Source organism: Varroa jacobsoni, unplaced genomic scaffold (genome assembly GCF_002532875.2).
Source record: "Varroa jacobsoni isolate VJ856 unplaced genomic scaffold, vjacob_1.0 scaffold_663, whole genome shotgun sequence".
NCBI lineage: Eukaryota > Metazoa > Arthropoda > Arachnida > Mesostigmata > Varroidae > Varroa > Varroa jacobsoni.
This window is the reverse complement of record NW_019213565.1, coordinates 293,762-310,766: the sequence shown is the minus strand read 5'-3', so window position 1 is coordinate 310,766 and position 17,005 is coordinate 293,762. Positions and strand designations below refer to the sequence as shown.

At 39.2% G+C, this 17,005-nt stretch overlaps 1 long non-coding RNA gene across 1 annotated transcript; it reads left to right on the top strand.

Moving 5' to 3' along the window:
• The first annotated feature begins 143 nt into the window (after positions 1-143).
• Positions 144-6,329, top strand: LOC111262453 (uncharacterized). Its single transcript, XR_002681612.2, has 3 exons — positions 144-648; positions 1,843-1,965; positions 6,034-6,329. It is a non-coding gene; the product is annotated as an uncharacterized LOC111262453 (long non-coding RNA).
• The last annotated feature ends 10,676 nt before the right edge of the window (positions 6,330-17,005 follow it).

The window sequence follows — 17,005 nt, the reverse complement described above, 5'->3', positions numbered from 1 at the left end:
AATGTGAGATTTATGAGATATTTCATTCTAGAGAAATGAACGAGCACTTAGCGACACGGAGATGTTAAGATCCGAGTAGGCCTAGAAGTTTTTATCCCGAAGACCTACGAAAATGCCAAAAATTTACTCGGAAAAAATATCCATACACTCTATATAGACACGTGTCTTTCGCCACGTTTAACTATAGGTTACAAGTCATATCAACACGACTATTAAGCTGCTGCGAAAATAATGAAATTTCACCAGATTTTACCCGTCCAAAAATTAATCGTTGCTTTAATTTTGTATTTGGCAGTGCAATTTAATTGCTTCGTTTTTGTTGATTACGTGGTTGCTTCACTTGTTCTGTTTTGGAAACATTATGGGTTTCTAGTTGTATTTTGCGGCAAACACCAGCTAAATCAAGGTCGCTTACACTGGCAAAACAAGTAACTTAAATAACAAAGTCAGCTGACTTAACAGATGGTTTAGAGCGTAAGATGTTGATAGGGCACTACACATTCAATAAGAAAACTTTTTAAGCAACAACCTATTAAGCTGCGAGATAGTTAAGAAACGAATAAATCATTATATTAAATCAGTGCTTCCGCGTTGGCAAAAATCTTCAATGCTACGTAGATAAACGCAATGCAAGAGCTAGTCTTCAAGGTAGATTTGTTCATGGGAAATTAGTGGATTGGTTTATAGTTAACGACAAGGCGCATGCATCATATTGAATACGTTATTGCGTTTAGATATACCAAGCGCAAAGCTTATGTATTATACAATATCATTGTTACCGTTGTATAACTAGTGGTTTGTTTTTCTGTGGACGAGAATTGTTGGTATTTTTAACGACATTAGCGTTGGAGGCTTCGTTATTGATTCAGCGGGATGTCATACATATATACCTATCGCACTGTCATGAAATTAACACGTCTGCACAAAACATTGATGTTTTATATTGTTCGTGTTCTGCGATTAGTAGCAGAATCTAACGGCGGGTACGAAATGCAAAATTTATTGACAGGTGCTCATCTATGCACCAGCTGGAAGTCGAGACAAGTTTAGAAAGTGGAACTGGTCGGAACATTTAAAGGGAAAAAATTCATAAAACAAAACTGCAGTGTGGTGCTCTTTCTCTATTATTATTAGACACTACCATGGATAGTTCTTATGTGAAAGTTTGACATTGTCCTTATAACTAGTTTTCCTAGAGAACGTTACTATTATTATTATTATCAATATTAGACGCCTAATAGAGAACACTCCTTTACAGTTGTAGACAATTGTATAACGAACATCTTTACATGGAGATGTTTATAATCTCAGATATTAGAGGAAGCTTTTCATTGCTTAGTTACTTTTATCTCATCGACTTTTGGGTAACTCATTATTCATCCTTCATGTTCTTTTAACATCGTTCAAATGGCACAAGTTCTAAAATGTTTTTTTTTTTGAATTCGCGCTCTATACAATGTACGTCTTCGCTATTCCATGAAAAATCTCCTTATAGGTTTTTTTTCTATATCGAAAATATAATAAGGTTAAAAAAATGATCCAGTAGAAGGCAGCTCGCAGAGCAGTCTATGCAATGAAATGTTTTGAAGTATTTAATAATAGGGTTTGATTAACATATACTACTTTGGCTTTTTAAGTCGAACAACATAAGGCACCAAATTTGGTGCAAGCAAACCTAAGTACATTTTTTTTTAACCATAGTTAGATAAAATTTGAATTGTCGATGGTATCGGGTAGCATACAAATCGATACACATGGAATTCACCTGTATCCGAAGTTTGTCAGTGATGAGAATCCCGCGTGTTGTTTGCAAGGGTTACTGAACTGACTATTCTGTTGCAGATCTTCTAAAATGACCGAAAATGTCGCTGAGTTTACTTGGCCAAGCGTCCGGATATCGATCTGGTTCTATGCGAGAAACGGCTGCGTCTGTCTTAGCAGATTCACTTGGATATTTTAAAATCAGTAAGTCATGCTGGGAGTCAGCCAGCCGTTTGTCTGATGGAATGCCAAATGGCGATGGCGGACCCAAAACATGAAACAAAGAAGACTTTAGCGAGTCGTGTAAGGGAACTCTGGCGCACTCTAATAATAATTTTGGAATACTCTTATAACAAATATAATCTTCTGTGAAGATATAAATGATTGTATAAAACATTATTCCCTTAGATTGAATGAATGAGCTTCACGTCAATTGAGTGATCTGAAAGAAATCAGCGGCGTTTTGAAGCATCCTTATTTACTATACAGAGAAGCGGCTTATGCAAATATGGAGGGAGGTCTCTGGGGGACTGGCATGTTTTCTGTAAAAGAAACAGAACTTTGCAGAGGCAAGTAACGAAACTCGTCCACGAACCTTGGCGATTGACAGCGTACAGAAGAAACGATGTTGATATCCGACCTGGTTCGTGGTTCGGTAACAGTGCCGCCATTCCGAGTTCCACGAACAACCACTGACTCTGGGCGACACCTTACACTCCTTTAGGAGACGCTGCTTGCGATTACGAATCGTTATGTTTATGAAAGAGATCATGGATTGAACGGCTGAGCCATAGCTGCCTTGGAGTGAGGGTTGTCACTGTGAAATCCTGACCAATTAGTAAACCCGATTACAAACGTAACTTAATCATAACGTACGAGTACTTCTGCAGTGTGTAGATATATTGTAATGCTAATTTAATAATAACAGAAACATATTAGTCATATCACCAGTGTTCTGTGCCACTCCCGCTGCAGTAACCTGATTTAATTGAAGTCGGTACGCACGCAATTCGTGAATGCATGAAAGGCCTTTGTGCAAAGGTACTGTCGTTTTTTCTATTTGCGGATTGGTGCGAGATTATGATTTTCAGTTCTTCCGTATGTGATGGTGGCTCATAGTAAAGTTCTATCTCGAGGACGAGCATAAGATAACTTCAGGAGTCACGGGACAAGGATGAATACAATATATACGAACACAAAAAGGATGATAAATAAATGAAAAAAAAAAAAAAAGATATTGATAGTATGGAAAAAGAGGAAAAAGGAACTTTCTAATTTACCCGTTAGATATGATGATCTTAATAGCAACTTCGCGACGGTTGGCATTTGTAGTGCTTGTGACTCCATCACTATTTATCACTTACCATCGGTGTGAATTTTAGTTAGGCCGATTTCCTATAGCTAAAATTTGTATCTAAAATGATCGTTATTTAAAGCTGAATTTCTGGAAGAATTGCAAAACATTATATCTAGGAAAGACATCGCAAGTTGGCCGTATTTCGAGTAAATAGACCTACTAAGCTCGCTCCAAGCCTCCATTGTCTTCACTGAAGCATGTGACCACCCGACAAAATAAATTTTAAAAAGAGCTTAAAACGCAGTTCTAGGGAGATTTGCTTCTAATGATATAGTGGTCAATAAATTGGATATTATTATTGCAGTGCAGCCCATAGCCATATGCTTTTTATAAACTGTCTCATCCTAAATACAAAACTACCACCTGGGCATACTTTATTAGAGGAACTCCATATTCAATACGGGCCTTGTAGCACCTCTAAGCAGTACCTATAAAAAATCTCGACCTATTCATATGTCACAACGTGACGCAAATATATGTCGTACAGCGGAGCTCGAATTAGTAATCCCTGCCCTGGCAGTTCGAGACTTTAGTGGCTGATGCACTGTGATAATCCGCAACCATCAAAAAAATATAGTTAAAAAAGATCTGGAGTATAAATTGTCCAAAAACAGCATAAAGTCAGCTTAAGTGCGGTGCCTTATGAAGGCTCTAATTATTGCGTAGAGTACACTCCGTAGGCCTACATGCAGCTCGTTCCCTTGGACGAGCGTGGCAGGACCATTGAACAGATGTTGGTTGCCAATTGTTGATATCAGCTAAGAAAAAAAAATGAGGACCTTGTCAGATGCTTATGAACTAGAGAGTAACAAGCGAATCAATTACTTGGAAAGGCGAGCATTTGAAGTAATTAGACACATTGCTCAAACTGTGTGACCCTAGGCTTTGTCAGGAGAACGTGTTATGCCGTAGTGTTTGCTTTATAAAGAGCCCTCAAAATATTGTCGACATAGCACGAGTTATTCCCATTATAGATCACCTAAAATTATACAAATGGAACTTTAGACGCTATCAGACGGATAGATCTGCTGCTGCGTGCTTTCCTTCGCGGAAAGCTCCACCTCATGGCGATTATTGGAATAATAAAGCTTCCGCACGTTATACGCATTTATAACAACTAACCTTTAAGCCGGCGCACCCGATTATACCTTTTGTTTCGAAGACTCATAGTTTTAAAGTTTATACTTATATAGGTTCCTTATATAGATTCCTGAGCACTGACTACCGGAATTTTTGTAGGAGTAACCTTAATTAGGACTGATACAGCATAAGCGGGAGTGCGAGAAGTGCCTTAACTGGCATTCCTCTTGATAGAACGATAACATTTGATGAAACTCAATAATTGATGTGAAAGGATTTTTGACATTTGCAGCTTTAGCTGGTGGCGTAAGACGCTATTCAAATTGATGATGTAACATAAGATCAAAAAAGCTGTATGAGTACTTTTTTCCTAATTCAATTGTATCTCTACGTGATTTAATTGTTTTTTTAACTTTTTATGCATGATTTCTAGATCGATTGTAGCAAATGCAATGCCTATCGTGCACTATGGGGAACACAAATAAAAAAACAACTTCTAACATTTTGATCTCACTGAAGTTTCTTTAGTCAAGTTCAATCACTAATTTATACGTTTATGCGCCTATTTTGGCGGACTTCTTCGTCGATTAGATCGTTACGAAAATCTGCCGCGCTCCATGGAAAAAAAGACTGATTGTTAAATTTGCATGGAAGAAGCGCGCTCACTTCCTGAACCCCGGATCTAATGGCGTACTTCATCATCGAGGAGTTCGCTCTCAGCCTGCAAAAGCTTCCGTTGTAACATCTAACTTGCATAGTCATTTTTATTACGATCTTTTTATAAAGTTGCAGACATTTTTCAGCGTAAAGTTTAACTGGCCGTATAATAAATAAAATTACGACTTTCTAATCATGCATTATGACTTTCACTATGAGAAATGGAGATTACTCATACCTTTTTTCATTAACACTATTTTGACTTCAGCCGCAACCTATTGTACGAATGGGCGCTTCACTCGGTTAAGCGAATCATTCATTTACTACCCACATTAACAGGACAAGATGGACTATCTGCCCAGGTTAACAGTTGTTTTTATATTAGGGATGATAATTGAATTGCTACTGAATTATTAATTAATGTTATTTAGCATTGCAAAGGATTACTGAGCCATGAATTTTTTCAGATTTTAACCTGTAACATTCATGTAATATAAATCGAAATATATAGAAGTTCAATCGAATTCGGAGTGCGCTTGGATACTACAGTGGAAAACTTTCTTCGATAGATTAATCTCTTGTTTCAATTGGTTCTTCATCTTTCGCCATAACAAATGCGTATCATCGAGGACAGTCCAGCTCTTTTGAAGTTGGCATATCGAAAGGTTTCAAGTGCCTATTTTTCAGTCTCTATGTTCCGCTTGCTTTTGCGGCTGGACACAAATCTATTGTGCAGCTCATACGACTGCCAGCAAATGCGGCATAAGCCGCTTAATAAGACGTCGTATCTAATGCCACTGTATCATCACACGACAGGTTGGAGAAACAAGAGTTTTTATCCGGAAACACGCAAAAAATACTGCACTATTTGTGTGGATACTAAGGACATCTTTTCGTATTGTTGTACAAGTTCAAGTGCCTTGGAGCTATATATTCATTTCATAATAACGATTTTTCACACTTACAACACACATACTTTAATAACTAATTTTCTGTCAAGAAGTCAATTGTTAGTTGAGTGTCCTCCTGAAACACAGGTAATTTTCCTTTTCCAATCGGACAAGCCCAAATGACCCGGTCCATTTATAACGCTGCATAAATATGTCATTGCTATATACATATATATAAGCAATCTCAGATAATAATAAGTTAAGTATTTTTGTTTAATACATTTCCAGGTAAAAATACAGGATTGTTATACAGAGACTTCAAGGTAGGCTACTTTGTTTCCGCATAGCGAACGGCACGATCAACGATATGAGCTTTATTGAATATTCAGCCGTAGACAAAACTTTAATCGGCCACAGCCGATGCTCGAAACACAATGAGAAGTTTACGAAATCACAACTCGAACAACTTCGTAATAAAAGCTAGATCCATCAATGACATAATACAAGAATAGTATGCAGCCAATTAATGTCCTATTAGAAAATGACATAACGAGAACAAGTAGCGTCTGTTAAATCGTGTCTGAATAAACGGATTCGGCTGTTGCTAAGATACGTAGGAGATATGACGCTGTTTTTCCTCTGCTTCATGAGCGTACTTACTAAAATAGCTCTCTCTAAGTTAGTATCACGATTACTGCATATGCTTTCGAGAATTTATTGTTTGGGTATCTTCTTTTAGCTCTGGAACTCAGTCATTAAGATGCTTTTATTCATACCCGACCTTAATCCTTAATACCTGCAGCCAATACATTCGGCCTGTTGTAGAACAAAAGCAGTACAGGCAATCGATGACTCGTAGTCGGGACGGGAACCGAAAATTGTCAGGGCCCCGAGTGGAATAAGCGAACATAGGGTTTATGGAAAAGAATTCATGTTTATCGCTAGATTGATATTTACTGCAGGCCGCAGAGCTTATAGAAGCTTTGGCCGCCCCATATACGCAAAGAGCAAAATAATACTCCGTAGAGGCCAACATTCGTTAATCTAAAATTTTATTTTATTCTTGATAGTGGTATAAAGTGGAGTCGCTGATTTGTGGACTTATGTAAGAGCGCCTGGAACTTGTTGGTACTAGAGGTATCTATTTTAACATGAGGAACCTTTCATTCCCACTATTTTAAACTCAATTCCCTACCATAGTCATACAGATAAAAAAACATGATAAAAAAAAGATCTGAAAATTAGGGGTTTAGTGCGATTCAAGAGAAACACTTGTTACATAATATCATTGCTACACCTTCAAATAGCTGCTTCTGTTAGTCACCAAAGTGAACTTCTCTGAAATATATCCGTGTACATTATTTGTTTATTTGGTTATTATAGATCAGTGAATTTCTGGAAGGCGGATTACTGCAACGAGATCATCGGGACCGCTAGAGGGCAATTCTCGCCTTTCGTTAGAACTGACCCTGTCGGTCGATCTATTTCGTATACGAAATAGAGACACATGTGAAATCTACTAAAACAAAATGATACAATACCTAACTCAAGTACACAGAGTTCCACTGTGTTGGGCAGCGTCTTTGCAGGAATACGTACCACAGGTGGGGCGAGAGGCTTTCAACAGACTGAGAGTCTTCATTTCACATCTCCGGGAAGATGAAATGAGGTAAACATAAGGATAAAGAAAGACTTGACTTTCAGTTACCTTCAGAACGGTCGATTAAAAGTTACTCTGTATTATTAAGAGTTTTTTTTTTTTAATAATTATGCAAATTTAGAGTTCCCGACGCGGTTTTTGCCTCCGGCGAACTGCGGGCGGAAAATAAATGCGTTTATGAGATTAATAACTCCGCCCTCTGGCAGAGTCATCCTACTGAATACGTGTCGACGAGAGCGGCTGGTCATGCATTCAGCTCCACACCATTACCTGAGTAACGCAAAGCTTGTTCGGATCGTCGACGGACAACGACCAGAAAATCTTTACGAAACGTTTCTAGACATGAAAACCCTACAACGAAATATACGATAAGCTGACCCTTATACTTCAGGGATTTCATTCAATTTTAATACTCTAGTAAGACCTTGAATGCAAGCCGCAGGTTCAAATAAAATGTCTCTAAACGGAAATCTAAATGGCTACTATCATTAACTCAATAGAAATGCTTCAAAGTCAATGCTTTATAATAACAAGTTTATAAAAAAGTGAGCTTTTTGATTATTACTTCTTTTTTGAGGGTCCAGTCGTGAAATTCAGGTTAACGGACAACCGCCTAATATTGAACAAGAAATTGAGTTCTTTTAGGTACTACGCGGTTATTTTCAATTGTTATCATTCATATAAGTGAAGGAAGATTGCATGTAGATCTCTTATCATTTTGTAGTATTTTAACCTGTATCCCTGTGAGGATGAAACTCTCCATATCGGCATCCATAAAGTGTGCAAAGAGATTACGAGATACGTGCGATACTGTGTACATATACGCTACTCTGCTGCTGCTGCCGCCGCCTTTACAGGCGCAAGGGCTGTTCATATAATATTGTTTATAGTGTTCATTATTATTGTTCGTATCATTGAAAGTATGTTGGAGCTCCTGAGAGTCGGGGTAGCCTCACACCTGTGTCGACGACGATAAAAGTATGACATCGAACATCTACAAGGAACTAATATGGCATTGCAGTCAAGCGTGAATACAAGTACGATTTTTATGACGACGCCTGCTATCGGTTTTAGATGACGGGATGTTTGCGTCACCGTCAATGCCGGAGGTGCTCGATCCTAAATTTAAGGTATAGCCAAATAGGTGACAGCCAACTTTGATCTTAGGCTGAGGTACGCGCTCTGTCAGTCTGTGAGCGTTGATAAATCTCCATTGAATATATGATATGATTTAGATTTATGCAACGATCATTGTAACTGCAGACATCTTAATAAATGTCTTAATGTTAATTAGAAACAACGTCCACTAGTTTCAGATCTGTTGTTATTATTAAGACTGTAAATGTTATTTTTTTGCTTAGATGCTAAGATTTTTGTACAATTAATGAGCGTGATGTAGCAGAATAAATCCGGGAAGGACCAATACGAATAGGTATAACTGTTTTTGGTTCTCTATAAACGACTCATTATTGATTATGTATAGCCGAGATCCGAAAATAAATAATTAGTCCAGGCGTCTTAACTCGATAATTTATTATAGATGCGAGTCAAATTATGTATATATATATATATACTACTATGATATCCATATCAAAAAATAATTTCATTTTATATCTTATATATATATATATATATATATATATATATAAGATATAAAATATATATATATATATTTTTTTTATATGGATATCATAGTAGAAATAGTTAATCATTATTGAACTTTTATTGGTTATTTGTTCGGCACCGCCTTTTTATAAATTTTCTATTCAATCTAATTTTTTCCAAATTCCCGATTTTTATCTTAATACCTTTCTCATAGCTTGACATGCCGTGTTTTACTTTGCCAGCCATATTATCTATTAGCTAGGGTTAAATTAACGATAAAATACCTATTTTCAGTTGTATTGTTACAAACACTTTTTTCCAATTCGCTTGTTTTAGCAGTCTGTTGACTTGCGAAATGATCCCCATCAAAGCAATGAACCCCATCAATCGGCGCATCAAATATAAGCAACTTCCTATTGATATTCCTAGACAAAAGGTTATCGCGCAGAGTTTGTTCGGAAGTCCACACGGGTGGTCCCGAGCATGATTTGGTAGACAAGTAGATTTTTCGGTTATAACAACGGTGTCATCAGAGAGTTTCTTTGGAGGATGTCTGCCGGATCGTGGCCTTCAAGACAGCAAAGTGACGGATCTCGGTGCAGAGGAGCGCAGAGTCGATCTATGTCTCCTTCGTCGTTGTCTGTTGCTTTCATTTCTGGCTTTCTCGGCATATCCGGCGTGGCTCTCGAGAGATGCCTCTAATATCCCAAATTTGAGTAGCTAATCCGTCCGGCAGATGATTTCCGATTAAACGCCATTGGCCACGCAGCCTGCCGCATCGCATTGCTAACAGGAGAAACAAATCGAAAGATATAGAATAAGATCGAAATTTCGGCCCCTAAATGGCGAGCGAAGCGTCACCCCGATGAACGGCTGATACCACCCCGTTCAAACAGTCTGCCAGTGACCGTACGCCGCTTCTCGTATAAAACTTTCGTACGGGGTTCAAGTAACAACCGATAGCCAGGTCAACCTATCTGAAATTTGTTTTTATCCGCATTATCGAGCTTCGCGCACATTAAATTAAAAGTGTCTGCATAGATACGTCTTTCTATGTGTATACAGAAGCCATTTTGCTTTATTAGCTCCGTTTGGTCCTTCTTTCATCCAGTAGCAAAAGCAGTTGAGCATTTAAATGACAATGTGCACGGAAATCGACTAGGTGACGCTCGCCCCGGTCAGGAAGACGAATGAAGCCGACCCCATCTATTTACTGTCATATATATATATATAGCATTAAGGAAGTATATAAACAATTTATTTTTATGTCTGAATTTTCGTGCACTGGGTAAGATCCTTTTTGTTTACTAGATACTGGCGAAAAGATGAAGACAAACTCCGATGCCTTACCAGTTACAATAAATATTACGCAGTAGTATTTCGTATAAGCTAGCCATTTTTGGATGGATTAACCTCTGGATAATGTGAAAGCAACTTAAAATGATTATAGCTAAGTGAGATTTAGATCTATTGGCTATAATGATAAAGAAAAATAGAACCAAAAGACAATAAAATCTTGTTTGTGCGCGGAGAACTTTTTTTTATCGATGATTATAGTAGTGTAGAACTAGAATTTCGCTGACATGGAGCACTAACGAGCCCATTACTGAAATTAGTTAAATTAGTACATTAGAATCTATGAAATATATTTCTACTGGCTTCTTCGCCGAGCCGTCTACGTCTATCTTAAGCTGACTTTATCCGCAGGTGTCGTTACATTGTTTCGCTATATATTTTTGTTTTTCCCGCCTTATTTATCCATCTTTAATAGCAGAGGCCGCATGCGCCCTTATCAACTGCCAGCAAGGTTGTTACGCCATCGGCTCGTGCTGTCAGGATGCACGAGTGTACTTTACTAAGGATACTACCCCATTAACGCTGTGGTCGCGACAGAGCCTTTCGCGAACTACAGCTCCTTCTATCAGGATGTTAACAGCTCGAGAGACATCCTTATCGCAGCTCCTCATTACAATCCCATTGCCTGCTCAAGTTTTCAATTTATAACATATCGTCGATTCCGTACTTCAGCAGCAGCATTACGATGCCTCTTAACTAGCCGCCTGCGCCCACGAGACCCCATGAATGGGGAAAACGGAAGGCGGGTCATTAATAGATTGCTCCATTCAATAGCACCAGACACACTTTCATGCTCATAGGAGCATACTACTGTAACGCAGCGGTTTGTAGCTCAATGATCCGACCCAGCTGTGAAGGCACGCTTACGAGATGTGGTGGCCTGGATAATGTATTTCGTAGGACGGTTTCATATTGGCACCTGTATCGACCGCTAAGTCTCATTATTCGTTATGTAATAATAACAATAATAGTTTTCAATTAGTATAAAAATTGTGTGTTACTAAATTTTACGCACATAACTTTATGTGTGGTATATGATTTATGGAGTTTATGTATTTTTATTTAGAATAATCGAAATATCTATACCATTTCCTAGGCCTATGACATCGGGTGCATCGTTGGACGCAAGTTTTGTGTTTTTGTTCAGGTCTCATTTTCTTTGCTCCATTGTTGTGTTAATAATCCGTTCGTTTCTTAACGTCAACCGCTTGGGTATCCCATTTTCAAACGGTTTCTAGCTTGGTTACCAGATTCTTTTTTAAAACGTAGCCATCCATAGAAAAAAAGCCATCCTTCACACACTTATTTCTATGCTAGAATTAAGTTATTATTAGGAATTAAAAAATAATATGGGGAATGAAAAAATCTTGAGTTTTATACCTAGACCAAAAAAAAAACCGGTAGTAGTTTTTTCAAATAGCAGTTGATTCCTAGCAGCACGAAACGGGCCGTGAGTCTGGCCCAGCTTCAGACCTAGATGGCCCTCGCTAAACGTCTTCGAATTTAGTTGGCAAACATGTTACCTCACGACGACATTAGGGTTTTACCTAAATCTAGCCCGCCCTTGCTAGCTAAATGGCAAGGTGAGCTAAGCCAAGTACACTATATAGTAAATCATATTGCCCACTCGTTTTGCCTTACCAAGCAGTATCAATGGACATATAATACACACATTTTTAATATTATAATACCTGGGTGCATACAGCACCGTACAACACATACGTGCTGTACGAGACAAAAGCCACAGAACCAAGCCTAAGACGCGTCATCATTCGACGTACTAACAGGCGCGAATATTCTAATTACTATCGTATGTGCATAATATAATCATTGTCACCATGGGCCTCGACGTTATTATCATCGTCTTATGGCCTATCGTTCAGGCGTGGTATGGTTGCCGCTGTGTGAATTTCGTTCAATTCCATTTATACTCTTCCGATTCGAGTTGGCCCGCCCCTTCAATTATTGCCGACACGACTGGTGGATTTATTCGCCATAGCCCGTGCCAGCAATCGCTCATCCAACGGTTGTTCGAACACTGCGACTGCAATTCCGAAGCCGACGCGCGGCCGCTGTGCTAATATACGGCGATAAGCCCAGCGGCGATGGAAGTCAGTCTGCATTAAATCGTGTTGAATTGCATCACACGACTAGACCGATGCCACACGATCCTGGGCGTAATTTGGAGTGCTGACCGACGTACGTATCTATTTACTTGGGTGACTACACGTCGGTCGGATTCGACTGTACAGTATACTCACTTTGTTTGGGCTCACTACTTCATGTGTGAGCGAGCGACGGGACCCATATGACTCTGTCTATTCAGCTGTCTTCGTGTCTGTATACACAGATCAAGTCCGTACAAAATGATGAGCAATATTTCGATATGTCGGTGGATATATTGATTGGCTCGTGTGCGATCCACACAGACTGTCGCTCTGTCGGTGTATTTATCGGATTATTATAATTCAGATCGCAGGGTAATTATCGGCTGGAGTGAACGCCACTAATTTCATGCAATATTTATTATATAACTTTGAAACCTTGCTGACTGACAGGCTATACGGTAGTAGAATGGCGTTACAGCGCCACACCTTTTGCCAAAACAGTAACAACAACAACAACAACAAAAAAAAACCGTGCGGAAAGGATGGTCAACCAAATAACCGAAAAATTATCATAGGGTAACGACGACACGAAAACGTGGTCCACATTGATTTCCTATTAGCTGAGCCGATTCTAGCAAATGTCAGCTGACTAATTAGAACGGCCAATGATTGGCACTAATTGAACCCGTCCTCTGGCATATGTGGGTGTATGTGTCTGAACGGGACGTTATAATAAGCCTGACAGGCCTTATGCACTGTGTTGTAATTGTCGTTTTGTCACAGACACATTCTTTGTTGCCTCTAAGCTGAAAGATACTCTACAGGCTTCGATTGAGCCCAGCTTCCAAACAATTCACAACATTTGTCGAGAGGAATACACCTGCGGTGAGGTATGGGGGCAGGGGTACGTAGTGAGGTGGCCGATGTCCGAAACCGGACGTTGACACTTCGTCTCGTCCTGATGTAAGACAGCCGTCTCAAAGCGTTTCACGGAAGCACTGGACGTCCAATACGAATCACCTACTCTCAGTTTGCTGACCGGATCGATCGATTGCAGGTTGATTGCACTTCGAGCAACTCTCTCTATTTGACATCTTCCACTAGACGGCGTTAGTTCATTGGGAGACTGAACTTTGTATACTTTATACTAGAAACATAAATGGAGCCACTATGACGTCGTCCTAGCTCGGGTTTCTTATAGCAAACCACTAACAACCCTGATAATCGCATGACCGAACTGAATATTGACGCATACGGAGTTCATGCGCGTGAAAGGGTACAAGGTTGGTGTTATGCATCTGTGAGTAAAACAGCTAATGGAGATGGCCGACTTTCATTTAATTAAAAGATTAGCTATATCGTTTTGTGCACGCTAGTTAGCGGCGCACTACCTCTTTTCGACCGACGCTTCAATCGTAAGGTCTCGCTATATCTGGGCTCAACTGTTGAAAATTACAGATTTGCTCGGAGGTTATGTAAGTGATCATTGATAACCACCATAAACCCAAACGGATTTTTACAGCTGTACAATACAAGTACATTGTAGGAGCAGTAGTAATACAAGGACGGTATCGTGAGTGCCCGCGTGTGGATCACTGCCCGTGACTTGGGAACTAGCCTATATAGTTTTATCATTCACCCTTAAAAATGAACTCATACTCGCAGCTGCTGGTGACGTAAACGAAAGTTCTACGTAGACTATGAGGAAGATGAATTCTAACCGTCATGAAGGATCGGAAGCCTAACAACGTATATACCTGTCCTAAAATAACCAACTCTCAATCGAAGCCTATAAAAGCAGTTAGTATGGGAACCAATGCAGCGTAAACATGCGACCAGATTTCGTTTGGTGACCTTCCGTAGGCGACGGGATAGAAATTCATGTTATTATTTCTAAGCAACTCACAGACTTTTAAAGGACATCGTCGATATAGGTGTAAACATATGCTGCTCGACGAAAACAATATGGCACGGGTGTGATAAAAAAAAAAAAAAAAAAAAAAAAAAAAAAGTTGAGCTTGCAGAAGAGAAACTCTTGTTACACCAAAACTAATAGTTCGTGAATACAAAATTGCTAATAGAAATCTTTCTGTCTTGTCATAGCCGTTGCGGGTATCTAGATTAGCTTAGAAGTCCTCTGTTCTAACATGACTTGTAGAGACCTGGCATTGTTGTTGAAATAATCATTGTCGTGGTGAAGGCTACAAACGTAATCGCTGTTTGTGTGAGGTGAATCTTCACTTCGACAAGGCTGACGCACGTATCGCTCTAGGATGACCTAGAGGACTCTAGAGGGACTTTTGAGGGACTACTTCGAAAGGTGCAAGCGTTTTCTATTAGAGGATTAATATTAGGATACGTCAGCAATGTTAGAACGACATTGTAGGTTGCGCGGCTAAGAGACTGACAATGCGCGCCTTAAGCTTTCGTAGCAGTAGTGTCTCGGGGAGTCCAGAACCGGAAGATATGAGGGACCCCAGGGCGCGTGCAATCGATCAAAAACTTCTACTAGCCTGAAAAGGCAAGGACAGTGTGGATTAAAATAGCTAGTCTTGTCTTGGAGGACAAATATATCATCGCAAAAAAACATTTCATTGTTTACATGGTTACACTGATAATTAACCGTATAATCCTAGCATATAGAGGGTGTGTGTAGCTTGCAGTGAGCTTTAGTGGCTCAACGTTTCTCAGTGGGGCCGGTAAGAAAATCAACTGGACGGAAAAACGTAACCAGGGTCTAAGAACAAATGTATGAAAAGTTTTAGCGCGTAGATTTGGGCGACCGTAGACAAGGTGCTTGTCCACTTGCTTAGATTGTCCATGGATTTTATAGAGAGGGAGTGGCTAAAATCTAGGTATCTAGCGCTTTAAACGGGTTAATAAACTAAATACAACCACGTTTTCCGACTATTAAGCGCAAACTTTGCCGGCCGATTTGTTTTAAAACGTTAGTTATTAATTTTTCGATGTATCTTGAATTTATAGCTTTGACACTCGGTAGCAACTAGGAATATAGAAACATGAACAGACAGCCTTAGAAAACCTCGCATTTGGCAGCTTTGCAAAGTCTCAGAAAGTCGCTTGGGTTTCACCTTGGATTGGACCTGTTAAATAAGCTATTCAGGAACGAACATCACTAACTTCCTACATATAAGTTAATATTTTCCTTATAAACAAATGCACTGGACAGTAGGAAGTAACTATGTTCCTTCGGTATTTTTTTTATCATTGTGAAAGTCACTGAGCTAGAACAACGAAACCCCAATTAGTAGGAAAAGCTGGCCGTTGAAATCTTCGACCGATTTTGCATCTGTAACCATATCTGCTAAGTTCGATGACACTACCGATTACTAATAGTTCTGCGAGTCAACTTAGAGCGAGATCTAGGGAACTGGTTTCTGTAAAGACTGTAGATGCTTGATGAATACATTTTTTAGAACTGCTGCATCCACGTTTTTTTCTATCGAAGTAGTTTAATAATGTTTCCGAGTGCTACGTTGGTGGCATAAGATAATTTTATTGTCAATTTCAGATTATCTATAGAGTTATCATAGGGATAAGACAATTCCTTGACTACGAGCAAATTCTCGATTAAAGAAATTGGTGATAAATCAATTACCTGTAACGAATTATGTCGGACAACAAAAAATGGTATTAGAAATCGAGGAAATTCTATAGAACGGTGGCCATCGGCGAACACAATTCAAGCACTTCTATTCATTTATGCATTAATTAAAATTGAAAGCAATATTGTATTAATGTCAACCTGCCATAGTGTTTTTTGACATACTACGACAAACAATTAATCGGACAATGGTAGCGCAATTACTCAGCTTATAGCTAGTAACAGAGAATGCTAAAGACGCGCAAATTTATAACGTGAGTTTTTAACTCGTAAGTGTTTGTTCGAGTACTCATTAGGTAGCAATGCTCTGATGTTACGTAACTGATGATCAGTAGAACCTTTATATATAAAGCAAGTTCTCACTGATGAGAAGTCGCAAATATACTCTTTATCGAATTTCTAAATCTAAAACTGTAATCCTATCTGCAAGAAGGTTCCGATCTGGTGATCCAACAATATCAGCTGGAAGTACGTAATAACAAAATAATTTCGAAAATTCAAAGCAGGCTTTATTCGCAGCTAGTTTTTTTTGGTTTGGGTCTTTGTGTCTGGGCGCCGCAATCGTAGGCCCGGTAGGATCGAGTCATAGGGGATAAGTAAGATCAAAGATGAACAGTTGAAAGGACTGATACGAGAAAAAAACCCGGTTTTTAACTGGAGGATTAAACTGTGTCTGCGCACGGATTCGAAATTACGCGGGCTACGTGTCCGTTTTGTTAGTAGTTGAGTATGTTACCACTACGCAATAGCCGGAACAACCCCGAAACCTGTTCAGTATGACGACGATCTTGGGAAACGTCGCTTGGGTGACTTATCACCCATTTTATCTATACGTCAACGAACAACGGCACCTTCTCGCCGTTTTATGTATATACCTATTTATATATGGCAATACCTACTTTTCGC